We start from the raw sequence: 18,257 nt of genomic DNA, 5'->3' as shown, positions 1-18,257 counted from the left end.
CTGAGATATCTTTTCATCAATGTAAGAAAAGCCCCCGCACTGATGCGCTCTCTTTTGTCTCAATGGAAAAAGCCCTCATGTATGGCGGGGTTCCATGGTGTAATGGTTAGCACTCTGGACTCTGAATCCAGCGATCCGAGTTCAAATCTCGGTGGGACCTGCTTGAATTATGAGATTTAATATTTCACTAATTTCTTAGAATTTGGACTTGGAAAAACATAACGTCAAAGCTTTATACTGAAACTTATCAACGTATAAGTATGTATCTATGTATACATGGCTATATCCATCTAGATAGCGATATTACAATATAAAGAAATGAATTAATCATAAACATAAGTACAGGAGCTGAAAGCTAAAAACTGTTCTTTCCCATCCACAATTTGAGCAAGAGGTACTTTTTCTTTCTCATCTGTATGATCAGTAATAAGATAGTTAATTTTGCTGATTTCTTATCTGACAACATTCTTGACTTACACAGTGCATTTAATTGTGCATTTCTTTGAAAGAGGAATTCAGATTAATACATCTGACATGTCTTTCGAAAGATTCTACTTCATGGTTATGGATTTACTTTAGAAAAATAGAGTGTAAATATCTGTGTGTCTGAATTTCAAGATTGTTATTTAAAAGTTCATCTCTTCTGCCCCCAAAATACACAATTTGATTCCTCAAGTTTTCTTTTAATGAAGGCTTTCCAATTAAAAAAGTTCCTTGTTCCACTTATCAATAACAGTAAGATTTAAACAAGTAATATCTTGCATCAGCCCCTTGTGATGAGTTTGAGAAAACAGAGTCAGCTCACAAAATGTCTCATTATTTTGAGCCATTTAATTTCCATGTTTTCTAAAAGTTCTATAATTTGCTCACATCAAATAGACTTTTAAAATACAATCAATAAATTAATGTTTCACTCTACCCGTGTTAGATTTATGATATTTATGAATACACTTGACAGAAAAAGATTTGGTCATAAGTCATGAAAGTGGTCCCACCAAGATTTGAACTCGGATCCTTGGATTCAAAGTCCAAAGTGCTAACCATTACACCATGGAACCTCCCATGTGACAGGGGAGCAAATTGCTGCAGCAATGTGGACATTTCACATTTTTTATTTTCTACAGTCAAAGACAAACAGAATTGTATTACTTTTCTATTCTGTTCAACTTTTGCCCATTGAACTATGTTAGGGAAGTATGTTGCACAAAGGACTCAAGTAACGCTATGACTCTGTTGAACAGTACTTTTTATGTGAGATAAGATTTTGCAATAAAAATTAAGATTTCCCTGTGAATGCAATCTCTTCTGTCAAAACGGAAAGCTCAACCTGGTACAGGTGGGTTGATGGTGTTATGCTTGTCAATCTGGACTCTGAAAACAGGGATCTAAGAACAAAGCTCAGTGGGACTTATCTAAACTTTACGATTTTGTTTCCATTCAGTTCTTAGAAGTATTAATTGGAAAAACATCTCATTTACTTATAAACTTGTACGTATCAACTTATATGTATGTATCTCCCTATATATCGCTATATGTCTATGTATATTTATCGGAAAATATAAATATATACATTATGAAAATACATATAATTAATAGAGGTGAAAATAATGAACAGTTGTTGCCTCTCCGCATTTGAAACATGAGCGCCTTCTCCTTCCTCTTCTATATGTCCTGAAATTGAGATAGTCACTTTTTAATCAATTATGATCTAACAACATAGTTGATTTGTACAAAGCATATCATACGATCTGTGAATAATTTAAAAAAGAAAATTAGATCAGTACCTTTGAGGCCTCCAAGCAAAAGCTTATATTTCATGATTGCAGATCGACTGTTGAAAATCAGCATGAGAAATGTTTTATTTCACAACTTCCATACTAATATACAAAAAACATTTCTACTATCTGAATGATACCGTCATTGTGGTTCTCTAGGTTTGATTTAAGAAAACATCTCTTTCAAAATGTGCTATATTCGCCTTATCAATAGTGTGGAAATCTTCAAAAAGGAATGCTGGGAATCAGCCCTCTGAAATGCATGTGAGAAAAACAGGATAGGATTTTGTAATGTCACACTACTTTGTCTAGGAATGTGATGTAAAAGTATTATAAAGTTCGTATTTCTGTAACTTGTTCAAGCTGTTGGACATTTTGAAAGGAGTCAATATTTGTCTCTTTCAACCTACTGGTGTTGGATTAGAGCTATAAATAAACAAAGATGACAGAAATGGAAAAGGTCAAGAGTAGTAAAGAAGTACCTCAAAGAATTGGACTGGTACCTTTGCATGCAAAGTCCAAAGTGCCAACCATTGCTCTTTGGAGCCACCCATGTGAGAGACAGAGAAATGGATGTAGTAGTTTGGAAATGTAGAATGTTTTAATATTCTTCAGTCAAAGATGATCATTATTTTGTAAATTGCATGCCCTGATAAACGTTTGCACATTTAACACTGTTATGAAGAATGTAGCTGAAAAGAATCAAATCACATTATCGCTCTTTACACTATGAGCATTCAACTGAGATATCTTTTCATCAATGTAAGAAAAGCCCCCGCACTGATGCGCTCTCTTTTGTCTCAATGGAAAAAGCCCTCATGTATGGCGGGGTTCCATGGTGTAATGGTTAGCACTCTGGACTCTGAATACAGCGATCCGAGTTCAAATCTCGGTGGGACCTGCTTGAATTATGAGATTTAATATTTCACTAATTTCTTAGAATTTGGACTTGGAAAAACATAACGTCAAAGCTTTATACTGAAACTTATCAACGTATAAGTATGTATCTATGTATACATGGTTATATCCATCTAGATAGCGATAATACAATATAAAGAAATTAATTAATCATAAACATAAGTACAGAAGCTGAAAACTAAAAACTGTTCTTTCCAATCCACAATTTGAGCAAGAGGTTCTTTTTCTTTCTCATCTGTATGATCAGTAATAAGATAGTTAATTTTGCTGATTTCTTATCTGACAACATTCTTGACTTACACAGTGCATTTAATTGTGCATTTCTTTGAAAGAGAAATTCAGATTAATACATCTGACATGTCTTTCGAAAGATTCTACTTCATGGTTATGGATTTACTTTAGAAAAACAGAGTGTAAATATCTGTGTGTCTGAATTTCAAGATTGTTATTTAAAAGTTCATCTCTTCTGCCCCCAAAATACACAATTTGTTTCCTCAAGTTTTCTTTTAATGAAGGCTTTCCAATTAAAAAAGTTCCTTGTTCCCCTTATCAATAACAGTAAGATTTAAACAAGTAATATCTTGCATCAGCCCCTTGTGATGAGTTTGAGAAAACAGAGTCAGCTCACAAAATGTCTCATTATTTTGAGCCATTTAATTTCCATGTTTTCTAAAAGTTCTATAATTTGCTCACATCAAATAGACTTTTAAAATACAATCAATAAATTAATGTTTCACTCTACCCGTGTTAGATTTATGATATTTATGAATACACTTGACAGAAAAAGATTTGGTCATAAGTCATGAAAGTGGTCCCACCGAGATTTGAACTCAGATCCTTGGATTCAAAGTCCAAAGTGCTAACCATTACACCATGGAACCTCCCATGTGACAGGGGAGCAAATTGCTGCAGCAATGTGGACATTTCACATTTTTTATTTTCTACAGTCAAAGACAAACAGAATTGTATTACTTTTCTATTCTGTTCAACTTTTGCCCATTGAACTATGTTAGGGAAGTATGTTGCACAAAGGACTCAAGTAACGCTATGACTCTGTTGAACAGTACTTTTTATGTGAGATAAGATTTTGCAATAAAAATTAAGATTTCCCTGTGAATGCAATCTCTTCTGTCAAAACGGAAAGCTCAACCTGGTACAGGTGGGTTGATGGTGTTATGCTTGTCAATCTGGACTCTGAAAACAGGGATCTAAGTACAAAGCTCAGTGGGACTTATCTAAACTTTACGATTTTGTTTCCATTCAGTTCTTAGAAGTATTAATTGGAAAAACATCTCATTTACTTATAAACTTGTACGTATCAACTTATATGTATGTATCTCCCTATATATCGCTATATGTCTATGTATATTTATCGGAAAATATAAATATATACATTATAAAAATACATATAATTAATAGAGGTGAAAATAATGAACAGTTGTTGCCTCTCCGCATTTGAAACATGAGCGCCTTCTCCTTCCTCGTCTATATGTCCTGAAATTGAGATAGTCACTTTTTAATCAATTTTGATCTAACAACATAGTTGATTTGTACAAAGCATATCATACGATCTGTGAATAATTTTAAAAAAGAAAATTAGATCAGTACCTTTGAGGCCTCCAAGCAAAAGCTTATATTTCATGATTGCAGATCGACTGTTGAAAATCAGCATGAGAAATATTTTATTTCACAACTTCCATACTAATATACAAAAAACATTTCTACTATCTGAATGATACCGTCATTGTGGTTCTCTAGGTTTGATTTAAGAAAACATCTCTTTCAAAATGTGCTATATTCGCCTTATCAATAGTGTGGAAATCTTCAAAAAGGAATGCTGGGAATCAGCCCTCTGAAATGCATGTGAGAAAAACAGGATAGGATTTTGTAATGTCACACAATTTTGTCTAGGAATGTGATGTAAAAGTATTATAAAGTTCGTATTTCTGTAACTTGTTCAAGCTGTTGGACATTTTGAAAGGAGTCAATATTTGTCTCTTTCAACCTACTGGTGTTGGATTAGAGCTATCAATAAACAAAGATGACAGAAATGGAAAAGGTCAAGAGTAGTAAAGAAGTACCTCAAAGAATTGGACTGGTACCTTTGCATGCAAAGTCCAAAGTGCCAACCATTGCTCTTTGGAGCCACCCATGTGAGAGACAGAGAAATGGATGTAGTAGTTTGGAAATGTAGAATGTTTTAATATTCTTCAGTCAAAGATGATCATTATTTTGTAAATTGCATGTCCTGATAAACGTTTGCACATTTAACACTGTTATGGAGAATGTAGCTGAAAAGAATCAAATCACATTATCGCTCTTTACACTATGAGCATTCAACTGAGATATCTTTTCATCAATGTAAGAAAAGCCCCCGCACTGATGCGCTCTCTTTTGTCTCAATGGAAAAAGCCCTCATGTATGGCGGGGTTCCATGGTGTAATGGTTAGCACTCTGGACTCTGAATCCAGCGATCCGAGTTAAAATCTCGGTGGGACCTGCTTGAATTATGAGATTTAATATTTCACTAATTTCTTAGAATTTGGACTTGGAAAAACATAACGTCAAAGCTTTATACTGAAACTTATCAACGTATAAGTATGTATCTATGTATACATGGCTATATCCATCTAGATAGCGATAATACAATATAAAGAAATGAATTAATCATAAACATAAGTACAGAAGCTGAAAACTAAAAACTGTTCTTTCCCATCCACAATTTGAGCAAGAGGTTCTTTTTCTTTCTCATCTGTATGATCAGTAATAAGATAGTTAATTTTGCTGATTTCTTATCTGACAACATTCTTGACTTACACAGTGCATTTAATTGTGCATTTCTTTGAAAGAGGAATTCAGATTAATACATCTGACATGTCTTTCGAAAGATTCTACTTCATGGTTATGGATTTACTTTAGAAAAACAGAGTGTAAATATCTGTGTGTCTGAATTTCAAGATTGTTATTTAAAAGTTCATCTCTTCTGCCCCCAAAATACACAATTTGATTCCTCAAGTTTTCTTTTAATGAAGGCTTTCCAATTAAAAAAGTTCCTTGTTCCCCTTATCAATAACAGTAAGATTTAAACAAGTAATATCTTGCATCAGCCCCTTGTGATGAGTTTGAGAAAACAGAGTCAGCTCACAAAATGTCTCATTATTTTGAGCCATTTAATTTCCATGTTTTCTAAAAGTTCTATAATTTGCTCACATCAAATAGACTTTTAAAATACTATCAATAAATTAATGTTTCACTCTACCCGTGTTAGATTTATGATATTTATGAATACACTTGACAGAAAAAGATTTGGTCATAAGTCATGAAAGTGGTCCCACCGAGATTTGAACTCGGATCCTTGGATTCAAAGTCCAAAGTGCTAACCATTACACCATGGAACCTCCCATGTGACAGGGGAGCAAATTGCTGCAGCAATGTGGACATTTCACATTTTTTATTTTCTACAGTCAAAGACAAACAGAATTGTATTACTTTTCTATTCTGTTCAACTTTTGCCCATTGAACTATGTTAGGGAAGTATGTTGCACAAAGGACTCAAGTAACGCTATGACTCTGTTGAACAGTACTTTTTATGTGAGATAAGATTTTGCAATAAAAATTAAGATTTCCCTGTGAATGCAATCTCTTCTGTCAAAACGGAAAGCTCAACCTGGTACAGGTGGGTTGATGGTGTTATGCTTGTCAATCTGGACTCTGAAAACAGGGATCTAAGTACAAAGCTCAGTGGGACTTATCTAAACTTTACGATTTTGTTTCCATTCAGTTCTTAGAAGTATTAATTGGAAAAACATCTCATTTACTTATAAACTTGTACGTATCAACTTATATGTATGTATCTCCCTATATATCGCTATATGTCTATGTATATTTATCGGAAAATGTAAATATATACATTATAAAAATACATATAATTAATAGAGGTGAAAATAATGAACAGTTGTTGCCTCTCCGCATTTGAAACATGAGCGCCTTCTCCTTCCTCTTCTATATGTCCTGAAATTGAGATAGTCACTTTTTAATCAATTTTGATCTAACAACATAGTTGATTTGTACAAAGCATATCATACGATCTGTGAATAATTTTAAAAAAGAAAATTAGATCAGTACCTTTGAGGCCTCCAAGCAAAAGCTTATATTTCATGATTGCAGATCGACTGTTGAAAATCAGCATGAGAAATGTTTTATTTCACAACTTCCATACTAATATACAAAAAACATTTCTACTATCTGAATGATACCGTCATTGTGGTTCTCTAGGTTTGATTTAAGAAAACATCTCTTTCAAAATGTGCTATATTCGCCTTATCAATAGTGTGGAAATCTTCAAAAAGGAATGCTGGGAATCAGCCCTCTGAAATGCATTTGAGAAAAACAGGATAGGATTTTGTAATGTCACACTATTTTGTCTAGGAATGTGATGTAAAAGTATTATAAAGTTCGTATTTCTGTAACTTGTTCAAGCTGTTGGACATTTTGAAAGGAGTCAATATTTGTCTCTTTCAACCTACTGGTGTTGGATTAGAGCTATCAATAAACAAAGATGACAGAAATGGAAAAGGTCAAGAGTAGTAAAGAAGTACCTCAAAGAATTGGACTGGTACCTTTGCATGCAAAGTCCAAAGTGCCAACCATTGCTCTTTGGAGCCACCCATGTGAGAGACAGAGAAATGGATGTAGTAGTTTGGAAATGTAGAATGTTTTAATATTCTTCAGTCAAAGATGATCATTATTTTGTAAATTGCATGTCCTGATAAACGTTTGCACATTTAACACTGTTATGGAGAATGTAGCTGAAAAGAATCAAATCATATTATCGCTCTTTACACTATGAGCATTCAACTGAGATATCTTTTCATCAATGTAAGAAAAGCCCCCGCACTGATGCGCTCTCTTTTGTCTCAATGGAAAAAGCTCTCGTGTATGGCTGGGTTCCATGGTGTAATGGTTAGCACTCTGGACTCTGAATCCAGCGATCCGAGTTCAAATCTCGGTGGGACCTGCTTGAATTATGAGATTTAATATTTCACTAATTTCTTAGAATTTGGACTTGGAAAAACATAACGTCAAAGCTTTATACTGAAACTTATCAACGTATAAGTATGTATCTATGTATACATGGCTATATCCATCTAGATAGCGATAATACAATATAAAGAAATGAATTAATCATAAACATAAGTACAGAAGCTGAAAACTAAAAACTGTTCTTTCCCATCCACAATTTGAGCAAGAGGTTCTTTTTCTTTCTCATCTGTATGATCAGTAATAAGATAGTTAATTTTGCTGATTTCTTATCTGACAACATTCTTGACTTACACAGTGCATTTAATTGTGCATTTCTTTGAAAGAGGAATTCAGATTAATACATCTGACATGTCTTTCGAAAGATTCTACTTCATGGTTATGGATTTACTTTAGAAAAACAGAGTGTAAATATCTGTGTGTCTGAATTTCAAGATTGTTATTTAAAAGTTCATCTCTTCTGCCCCCAAAATACACAATTTGATTCCTCAAGTTTTCTTTTAATGAAGGCTTTCCAATTAAAAAAGTTCCTTGTTCCCCTTATCAATAACAGTAAGATTTAAACAAGTAATATCTTGCATCAGCCCCTTGTGATGAGTTTGAGAAAACAGAGTCAGCTCACAAAATGTCTCATTATTTTGAGCCATTTAATTTCCATGTTTTCTAAAAGTTCTATAATTTGCTCACATCAAATAGACTTTTAAAATACTATCAATAAATTAATGTTTCACTCTACCCGTGTTAGATTTATGATATTTATGAATACACTTGACAGAAAAAGATTTGGTCATAAGTCATGAAAGTGGTCCCACCGAGATTTGAACTCGGATCCTTGGATTCAAAGTCCAAAGTGCTAACCATTACACCATGGAACCTCCCATGTGACAGGGGAGCAAATTGCTGCAGCAATGTGGACATTTCACATTTTTTATTTTCTACAGTCAAAGACAAACAGAATTGTATTACTTTTCTATTCTGTTCAACTTTTGCCCATTGAACTATGTTAGGGAAGTATGTTGCACAAAGGACTCAAGTAACGCTATGACTCTGTTGAACAGTACTTTTTATGTGAGATAAGATTTTGCAATAAAAATTAAGATTTCCCTGTGAATGCAATCTCTTCTGTCAAAACGGAAAGCTCAACCTGGTACAGGTGGGTTGATGGTGTTATGCTTGTCAATCTGGACTCTGAAAACAGGGATCTAAGTACAAAGCTCAGTGGGACTTATCTAAACTTTACGATTTTGTTTCCATTCAGTTCTTAGAAGTATTAATTGGAAAAACATCTCATTTACTTATAAACTTGTACGTATCAACTTATATGTATGTATCTCCCTATATATCGCTATATGTCTATGTATATTTATCGGAAAGTGTAAATATATACATTATAAAAATACATATAATTAATAGAGGTGAAAATAATGAACAGTTGTTGCCTCTCAGCATTTGAAACATGAGCGCCTTCTCCTTCCTCTTCTATATGTCCTGAAATTGAGATAGTCACTTTTTAATCAATTTTGATCTAACAACATAGTTGATTTGTACAAAGCATATCATACGATCTGTGAATAATTTTAAAAAAGAAAATTAGATCAGTACCTTTGAGGCCTCCAAGCAAAAGCTTATATTTCATGATTGCAGATCGACTGTTGAAAATCAGCATGAGAAATGTTTTATTTCACAACTTCCATACTAATATACAAAAAACATTTCTACTATCTGAATGATACCGTCATTGTGGTTCTCTAGGTTTGATTTAAGAAAACATCTCTTTCAAAATGTGCTATATTCGCCTTATCAATAGTGTGGAAATCTTCAAAAAGGAATGCTGGGAATCAGCCCTCTGAAATGCATTTGAGAAAAACAGGATAGGATTTTGTAATGTCACACTATTTTGTCTAGGAATGTGATGTAAAAGTATTATAAAGTTCGTATTTCTGTAACTTGTTCAAGCTGTTGGACATTTTGAAAGGAGTCAATATTTGTCTCTTTCAACCTACTGGTGTTGGATTAGAGCTATCAATAAACAAAGATGACAGAAATGGAAAAGGTCAAGAGTAGTAAAGAAGTACCTCAAAGAATTGGACTGGTACCTTTGCATGCAAAGTCCAAAGTGCCAACCATTGCTCTTTGGAGCCACCCATGTGAGAGACAGAGAAATGGATGTAGTAGTTTGGAAATGTAGAATGTTTTAATATTCTTCAGTCAAAGATGATCATTATTTTGTAAATTGCATGTCCTGATAAACGTTTGCACATTTAACACTGTTATGGAGAATGTAGCTGAAAAGAATCAAATCATATTATCGCTCTTTACACTATGAGCATTCAACTGAGATATCTTTTCATCAATGTAAGAAAAGCCCCCGCACTGATGCGCTCTCTTTTGTCTCAATGGAAAAAGCTCTCGTGTATGGCTGGGTTCCATGGTGTAATGGTTAGCACTCTGGACTCTGAATCCAGCGATCCGAGTTCAAATCTCGGTGGGACCTGCTTGAATTATGAGATTTAATATTTCACTAATTTCTTAGAATTTGGACTTGGAAAAACATAACGTCAAAGCTTTATACTGAAACTTATCAACGTATAAGTATGTATCTATGTATACATGGCTATATCCATCTAGATAGCGATAATACAATATAAAGAAATGAATTAATCATAAACATAAGTACAGAAGCTGAAAACTAAAAACTGTTCTTTCCCATCCACAATTTGAGCAAGAGTTTCTTTTTCTTTCTCATCTGTATGATCAGTAATAAGATAGTTAATTTTGCTGATTTCTTATCTGACAACATTCTTGACTTACACAGTGCATTTAATTGTGCATTTCTTTGAAAGAGGAATTCAGATTAATACATCTGACATGTCTTTCGAAAGATTCTACTTCATGGTTATGGATTTACTTTAGAAAAACAGAGTGTAAATATCTGTGTGTCTGAATTTCAAGATTGTTATTTAAAAGTTCATCTCTTCTGCCCCCAAAACACACAATTTGATTCCTCAAGTTTTCTTTTAATGAAGGCTTTCCAATTAAAAAAGTTCCTTGTTCCCCTTATCAATACCAGTAAGATTTAAACAAGTAATATCTTGCATCAGCCCCTTGTGATGAGTTTGAGAAAGCGGAGTCAGCTCACAAAATGTCTCATTATTTTGAGCCATTCAATTTCCATGTTTTCTAAAAGTTCTATAATTTGCTCACATCAAATAGACTTTTAAAATACAATCAATAAATTAATGTTTCACTCTACCCGTGTTAGATTTATGATATTTATGAATACACTTGACAGAAAAAGATTTGGTCATAAGTCATGAAAGTGGTCCCACCGAGATTTGAACTCGGATCCTTGGATTCAAAGTCCAAAGTGCTAACCATTACACCATGGAACCTCCCATGTGACAGGGGAGCAAATTGCTGCAGCAATGTGGACATTTCACATTTTTTATTTTCTACAGTCAAAGACAAACAGAATTGTATTACTTTTCTATTCTGTTCAACTTTTGCCCATTGAACTATGTTAGGGAAGTATGTTGCACAAAGGACTCAAGTAACGCTATGACTCTGTTGAACAGTACTTTTTATGTGAGATAAGATTTTGCAATAAAAATTAAGATTTCCCTGTGAATGCAATCTCTTCTGTCAAAACGGAAAGCTCAACCTGGTACAGGTGGGTTGATGGTGTTATGCTTGTCAATCTGGACTCTGAAAACAGGGATCTAAGTACAAAGCTCAGTGGGACTTATCTAAACTTTACGATTTTGTTTCCATTCAGTTCTTAGAAGTATTAATTGGAAAAACATCTCATTTACTTATAAACTTGTACGTATCAACTTATATGTATGTATCTCCCTATATATCGCTATATGTCTATGTATATTTATCGGAAAATGTAAATATATACATTATAAAAATACATATAATTAATAGAGGTGAAAATAATGAACAGTTGTTGCCTCTCCGCATTTGAAACATGAGCGCCTTCTCCTTCCTCTTCTATATGTCCTGAAATTGAGATAGTCACTTTTTAATCAATTTTGATCTAACAACATAGTTGATTTGTACAAAGCATATCATACGATCTGTGAATAATTTTAAAAAAGAAAATTAGATCAGTACCTTTGAGGCCTCCAAGCAAAAGCTTATATTTCATGATTGCAGATCGACTGTTGAAAATCAGCATGAGAAATGTTTTATTTCACAACTTCCATACTAATATACAAAAAACATTTCTACTATCTGAATGATACCGTCATTGTGGTTCTCTAGGTTTGATTTAAGAAAACATCTCTTTCAAAATGTGCTATATTCGCCTTATCAATAGTGTGGAAATCTTCAAAAAGGAATGCTGGGAATCAGCCCTCTGAAATGCATTTGAGAAAAACAGGATAGGATTTTGTAATGTCACACTATTTTGTCTAGGAATGTGATGTAAAAGTATTATAAAGTTCGTATTTCTGTAACTTGTTCAAGCTGTTGGACATTTTGAAAGGAGTCAATATTTGTCTCTTTCAACCTACTGGTGTTGGATTAGAGCTATCAATAAACAAAGATGACAGAAATGGAAAAGGTCAAGAGTAGTAAAGAAGTACCTCAAAGAATTGGACTGGTACCTTTGCATGCAAAGTCCAAAGTGCCAACCATTGCTCTTTGGAGCCACCCATGTGAGAGACAGAGAAATGGATGTAGTAGTTTGGAAATGTAGAATGTTTTAATATTCTTCAGTCAAAGATGATCATTATTTTGTAAATTGCATGTCCTGATAAACGTTTGCACATTTAACACTGTTATGGAGAATGTAGCTGAAAAGAATCAAATCATATTATCGCTCTTTACACTATGAGCATTCAACTGAGATATCTTTTCATCAATGTAAGAAAAGCCCCCGCACTGATGCGCTCTCTTTTGTCTCAATGGAAAAAGCTCTCGTGTATGGCTGGGTTCCATGGTGTAATGGTTAGCACTCTGGACTCTGAATCCAGCGATCCGAGTTCAAATCTCGGTGGGACCTGCTTGAATTATGAGATTTAATATTTCACTAATTTCTTAGAATTTGGACTTGGAAAAACATAACGTCAAAGCTTTATACTGAAACTTATCAACGTATAAGTATGTATCTATGTATACATGGCTATATCCATCTAGATAGCGATAATACAATATAAAGAAATGAATTAATCATAAACATAAGTACAGAAGCTGAAAACTAAAAACTGTTCTTTCCCATCCACAATTTGAGCAAGAGTTTCTTTTTCTTTCTCATCTGTATGATCAGTAATAAGATAGTTAATTTTGCTGATTTCTTATCTGACAACATTCTTGACTTACACAGTGCATTTAATTGTGCATTTCTTTGAAAGAGGAATTCAGATTAATACATCTGACATGTCTTTCGAAAGATTCTACTTCATGGTTATGGATTTACTTTAGAAAAACAGAGTGTAAATATCTGTGTGTCTGAATTTCAAGATTGTTATTTAAAAGTTCATCTCTTCTGCCCCCAAAATACACAATTTGATTCCTCAAGTTTTCTTTTAATGAAGGCTTTCCAATTAAAAAAGTTCCTTGTTCCCCTTATCAATAACAGTAAGATTTAAACAAGTAATATCTTGCATCAGCCCCTTGTGATGAGTTTGAGAAAACAGAGTCAGCTCACAAAATGTCTCATTATTTTGAGCCATTTAATTTCCATGTTTTCTAAAAGTTCTATAATTTGCTCACATCAAATAGACTTTTAAAATACAATCAATAAATTAATGTTTCACTCTACCCGTGTTAGATTTATGATATTTATGAATACACTTGACAGAAAAAGATTTGGTCATAAGTCATGAAAGTGGTCCCACCGAGATTTGAACTCGGATCCTTGGATTCAAAGTCCAAAGTGCTAACCATTACACCATGGAACCTCCCATGTGACAGGGGAGCAAATTGCTGCAGCAATGTGGACATTTCACATTTTTTATTTTCTACAGTCAAAGACAAACAGAATTGTATTACTTTTCTATTCTGTTCAACTTTTGCCCATTGAACTATGTTAGGGAAGTATGTTGCACAAAGGACTCAAGTAACGCTATGACTCTGTTGAACAGTACTTTTTATGTGAGATAAGATTTTGCAATAAAAATTAAGATTTCCCTGTGAATGCAATCTCTTCTGTCAAAACGGAAAGCTCAACCTGGTACAGGTGGGTTGATGGTGTTATGCTTGTCAATCTGGACTCTGAAAACAGGGATCTAAGTACAAAGCTCAGTGGGACTTATCTAAACTTTACGATTTTGTTTCCATTCAGTTCTTAGAAGTATTAATTGGAAAAACATCTCATTTACTTATAAACTTGTACGTATCAACTTATATGTATGTATCTCCCTATATATCGCTATATGTCTATGTATATTTATCGGAAAATATAAATATATACATTATGAAAATACATATAATTAATAGAGGTGAAAATAATGAACAGTTGTTGCCTCTCTGCATTTGAAACATGAGCGCCTTCTCCTTCCTCTTCTATATGTCCTGAAATTGAGATAGTCACTTTTTAATCAATTTTGATCTAACAACATAGTTGATTTGTACAAAGCATATCATACGATCTGTGAATAATTTAAAAAAAGAAAATTAGATCAGTGCCTTTGAGGCCTCCAAGCAAAAGCTTATATTTCATGATTGCAGATCGACTGTTGAAAATCAGCATGAGAAATGTTTTATTTCACAACTTCCATACTAATATACAAAAAACATTTCTACTATCTGAATGATACCGTCATTGTGGTTCTCTAGGTTTGATTTAAGAAAACATCTCTTTCAAAATGTGCTATATTCGCCTTATCAATAGTGTGGAAATCTTCAAAAAGGAATGCTGGGAATCAGCCCTCTGAAATGCATTTGAGAAAAACAGGATAGGATTTTGTAATGTCACACTATTTTGTCTAGGAATGTGATGTAAAAGTATTATAAAGTTCGTATTTCTGTAACTTGTTCAAGCTGTTGGACATTTTGAAAGGAGTCAATATTTGTCTCTTTCAACCTACTGGTGTTGGATTGGAGCTATCAATAAACAAAGATGACAGAAATGGAAAAGGTCAAGAGTAGTAAAGAAGTACCTCAAAGAATTGGACTGGTACCTTTGCATGCAAAGTCCAAAGTGCCAACCATTGCTCTTTGGAGCCACCCATGTGAGAGACAGAGAAATGGATGTAGTAGTTTGGAAATGTAGAATGTTTTAATATTCTTCAGTCAAAGATGATCATTATTTTGTAAATTGCATGTCCTGATAAACGTTTGCACATTTAACACTGTTATGGAGAATGTAGCTGAAAAGAATCAAATCACATTATCGCTCTTTACACTATGAGCATTCAACTGAGATATCTTTTCATCAATGTAAGAAAAGCCCCCGCACTGATGCGCTCTCTTTTGTCTCAATGGAAAAAGCTCTCGTGTATGGCTGGGTTCCATGGTGTAATGGTTAGCACTCTGGACTCTGAATCCAGCGATCCGAGTTCAAATCTCGGTGGGACCTGCTTGAATTATGAGATTTAATATTTCACTAATTTCTTAGAATTTGGACTTGGAAAAACATAACGTCAAAGCTTTATACTGAAACTTATCAACGTATAAGTATGTATCTATGTATACATGGTTATATCCATCTAGATAGCGATAATACAATATAAAGAAATTAATTAATCATAAACATAAGTACAGAAGCTGAAAACTAAAAACTGTTCTTTCCAATCCACAATTTGAGCAAGAGGTTCTTTTTCTTTCTCATCTGTATGATCAGTAATAAGATAGTTAATTTTGCTGATTTCTTATCTGACAACATTCTTGACTTACACAGTGCATTTAATTGTGCATTTCTTTGAAAGAGAAATTCAGATTAATACATCTGACATGTCTTTCGAAAGATTCTACTTCATGGTTATGGATTTACTTTAGAAAAACAGAGTGTAAATATCTGTGTGTCTGAATTTCAAGATTGTTATTTAAAAGTTCATCTCTTCTGCCCCCAAAATACACAATTTGATTCCTCAAGTTTTCTTTTAATGAAGGCTTTCCAATTAAAAAAGTTCCTTGTTCCCCTTATCAATAACAGTAAGATTTAAACAAGTAATATCTTGCATCAGCCCCTTGTGATGAGTTTGAGAAAACAGAGTCAGCTCACAAAATGTCTCATTATTTTGAGCCATTTAATTTCCATGTTTTCTAAAAGTTCTATAATTTGCTCACATCAAATAGACTTTTAAAATACAATCAATAAATTAATGTTTCACTCTACCCGTGTTAGATTTATGATATTTATGAATACACTTGACAGAAAAAGATTTGGTCATAAGTCATGAAAGTGGTCCCACCGAGATTTGAACTCGGATCCTTGGATTCAAAGTCCAAAGTGCTAACCATTACACCATGGAACCTCCCATGTGACAGGGGAGCAAATTGCTGCAGCAATGTGGACATTTCACATTTTTTATTTTCTACAGTCAAAGACAAACAGAATTGTATTACTTTTCTATTCTGTTCAACTTTTGCCCATTGAACTATGTTAGGGAAGTATGTTGCACAAAGGACTCAAGTAACGCTATGACTCTGTTGAACAGTACTTTTTATGTGAGATAAGATTTTGCAATAAAAATTAAGATTTCCCTGTGAATGCAATCTCTTCTGTCAAAACGGAAAGCTCAACCTGGTACAGGTGGGTTGATGGTGTTATGCTTGTCAATCTGGACTCTGAAAACAGGGATCTAAGTACAAAGCTCAGTGGGACTTATCTAAACTTTACGATTTTGTTTCCATTCAGTTCTTAGAAGTATTAATTGGAAAAACATCTCATTTACTTATAAACTTGTACGTATCAACTTATATGTATGTATCTCCCTATATATCGCTATATGTCTATGTATATTTATCGGAAAATATAAATATATACATTATAAAAATACATATAATTAATAGAGGTGAAAATAATGAACAGTTGTTGCCTCTCCGCATTTGAAACATGAGCGCCTTCTCCTTCCTCGTCTATATGTCCTGAAATTGAGATAGTCACTTTTTAATCAATTTTGATCTAACAACATAGTTGATTTGTACAAAGCATATCATACGATCTGTGAATAATTTTAAAAAAGAAAATTAGATCAGTACCTTTGAGGCCTCCAAGCAAAAGCTTATATTTCATGATTGCAGATCGACTGTTGAAAATCAGCATGAGAAATATTTTATTTCACAACTTCCATACTAATATACAAAAAACATTTCTACTATCTGAATGATACCGTCATTGTGGTTCTCTAGGTTTGATTTAAGAAAACATCTCTTTCAAAATGTGCTATATTCGCCTTATCAATAGTGTGGAAATCTTCAAAAAGGAATGCTGGGAATCAGCCCTCTGAAATGCATGTGAGAAAAACAGGATAGGATTTTGTAATGTCACACAATTTTGTCTAGGAATGTGATGTAAAAGTATTATAAAGTTCGTATTTCTGTAACTTGTTCAAGCTGTTGGACATTTTGAAAGGAGTCAATATTTGTCTCTTTCAACCTACTGGTGTTGGATTAGAGCTATCAATAAACAAAGATGACAGAAATGGAAAAGGTCAAGAGTAGTAAAGAAGTACCTCAAAGAATTGGACTGGTACCTTTGCATGCAAAGTCCAAAGTGCCAACCATTGCTCTTTGGAGCCACCCATGTGAGAGACAGAGAAATGGATGTAGTAGTTTGGAAATGTAGAATGTTTTAATATTCTTCAGTCAAAGATGATCATTATTTTGTAAATTGCATGTCCTGATAAACGTTTGCACATTTAACACTGTTATGGAGAATGTAGCTGAAAAGAATCAAATCACATTATCGCTCTTTACACTATGAGCATTCAACTGAGATATCTTTTCATCAATGTAAGAAAAGCCCCCGCACTGATGCGCTCTCTTTTGTCTCAATGGAAAAAGCCCTCATGTATGGCGGGGTTCCATGGTGTAATGGTTAGCACTCTGGACTCTGAATCCAGCGATCCGAGTTAAAATCTCGGTGGGACCTGCTTGAATTATGAGATTTAATATTTCACTAATTTCTTAGAATTTGGACTTGGAAAAACATAACGTCAAAGCTTTATACTGAAACTTATCAACGTATAAGTATGTATCTATGTATACATGGCTATATCCATCTAGATAGCGATAATACAATATAAAGAAATGAATTAATCATAAACATAAGTACAGAAGCTGAAAACTAAAAACTGTTCTTTCCCATCCACAATTTGAGCAAGAGGTTCTTTTTCTTTCTCATCTGTATGATCAGTAATAAGATAGTTAATTTTGCTGATTTCTTATCTGACAACATTCTTGACTTACACAGTGCATTTAATTGTGCATTTCTTTGAAAGAGGAATTCAGATTAATACATCTGACATGTCTTTCGAAATATTCTACTTCATGGTTATGGATTTACTTTAGAAAAACAGAGTGTAAATATCTGTGTGTCTGAATTTCAAGATTGTTATTTAAAAGTTCATC

At 33.6% G+C, this 18,257-nt stretch overlaps 14 non-coding genes across 14 annotated transcripts; 7 read left to right on the top strand and 7 right to left on the bottom strand.

Annotated features, from left to right (window-relative positions):
• The first annotated feature begins 88 nt into the window (after positions 1–88).
• Positions 89–160, top strand: TRNAQ-CUG (transfer RNA glutamine (anticodon CUG)). The gene has a single exon. It is a non-coding gene; the product is annotated as a tRNA-Gln (tRNA).
• Positions 161–986: 826 nt separating this feature from the next.
• Positions 987–1,058, bottom strand: TRNAQ-UUG (transfer RNA glutamine (anticodon UUG)). The gene has a single exon. It is a non-coding gene; the product is annotated as a tRNA-Gln (tRNA).
• Positions 1,059–3,502: 2,444 nt separating this feature from the next.
• On the bottom strand, positions 3,503–3,574 carry TRNAQ-UUG (transfer RNA glutamine (anticodon UUG)). The gene has a single exon. It is a non-coding gene; the product is annotated as a tRNA-Gln (tRNA).
• A 1,547-nt stretch (positions 3,575–5,121) lies between these two features.
• Positions 5,122–5,193, top strand: TRNAQ-CUG (transfer RNA glutamine (anticodon CUG)). Its single transcript has one exon. It is a non-coding gene; the product is annotated as a tRNA-Gln (tRNA).
• Positions 5,194–6,019: 826 nt separating this feature from the next.
• Positions 6,020–6,091, bottom strand: TRNAQ-UUG (transfer RNA glutamine (anticodon UUG)). Its single transcript has one exon. It is a non-coding gene; the product is annotated as a tRNA-Gln (tRNA).
• Positions 6,092–7,638: 1,547 nt separating this feature from the next.
• Positions 7,639–7,710, top strand: TRNAQ-CUG (transfer RNA glutamine (anticodon CUG)). The gene has a single exon. It is a non-coding gene; the product is annotated as a tRNA-Gln (tRNA).
• Positions 7,711–8,536: 826 nt separating this feature from the next.
• TRNAQ-UUG (transfer RNA glutamine (anticodon UUG)) lies at positions 8,537–8,608 on the bottom strand. Its single transcript has one exon. It is a non-coding gene; the product is annotated as a tRNA-Gln (tRNA).
• Positions 8,609–10,155: 1,547 nt separating this feature from the next.
• Positions 10,156–10,227, top strand: TRNAQ-CUG (transfer RNA glutamine (anticodon CUG)). Its single transcript has one exon. It is a non-coding gene; the product is annotated as a tRNA-Gln (tRNA).
• An 826-nt stretch (positions 10,228–11,053) lies between these two features.
• TRNAQ-UUG (transfer RNA glutamine (anticodon UUG)) lies at positions 11,054–11,125 on the bottom strand. The gene has a single exon. It is a non-coding gene; the product is annotated as a tRNA-Gln (tRNA).
• A 1,547-nt stretch (positions 11,126–12,672) lies between these two features.
• Positions 12,673–12,744, top strand: TRNAQ-CUG (transfer RNA glutamine (anticodon CUG)). Its single transcript has one exon. It is a non-coding gene; the product is annotated as a tRNA-Gln (tRNA).
• An 826-nt stretch (positions 12,745–13,570) lies between these two features.
• On the bottom strand, positions 13,571–13,642 carry TRNAQ-UUG (transfer RNA glutamine (anticodon UUG)). Its single transcript has one exon. It is a non-coding gene; the product is annotated as a tRNA-Gln (tRNA).
• A 1,547-nt stretch (positions 13,643–15,189) lies between these two features.
• On the top strand, positions 15,190–15,261 carry TRNAQ-CUG (transfer RNA glutamine (anticodon CUG)). Its single transcript has one exon. It is a non-coding gene; the product is annotated as a tRNA-Gln (tRNA).
• Positions 15,262–16,087: 826 nt separating this feature from the next.
• Positions 16,088–16,159, bottom strand: TRNAQ-UUG (transfer RNA glutamine (anticodon UUG)). Its single transcript has one exon. It is a non-coding gene; the product is annotated as a tRNA-Gln (tRNA).
• A 1,547-nt stretch (positions 16,160–17,706) lies between these two features.
• Positions 17,707–17,778, top strand: TRNAQ-CUG (transfer RNA glutamine (anticodon CUG)). The gene has a single exon. It is a non-coding gene; the product is annotated as a tRNA-Gln (tRNA).
• The last annotated feature ends 479 nt before the right edge of the window (positions 17,779–18,257 follow it).

Source organism: Lissotriton vulgaris, unplaced genomic scaffold (genome assembly GCF_964263255.1).
Source record: "Lissotriton vulgaris unplaced genomic scaffold, aLisVul1.2 SCAFFOLD_714, whole genome shotgun sequence".
Taxonomy (NCBI): Eukaryota; Metazoa; Chordata; class Amphibia; order Caudata; family Salamandridae; genus Lissotriton; species Lissotriton vulgaris.
The sequence above is the reverse complement of the archived record's forward strand: the minus strand, read 5'-3'. Positions and strand labels throughout refer to the sequence as shown.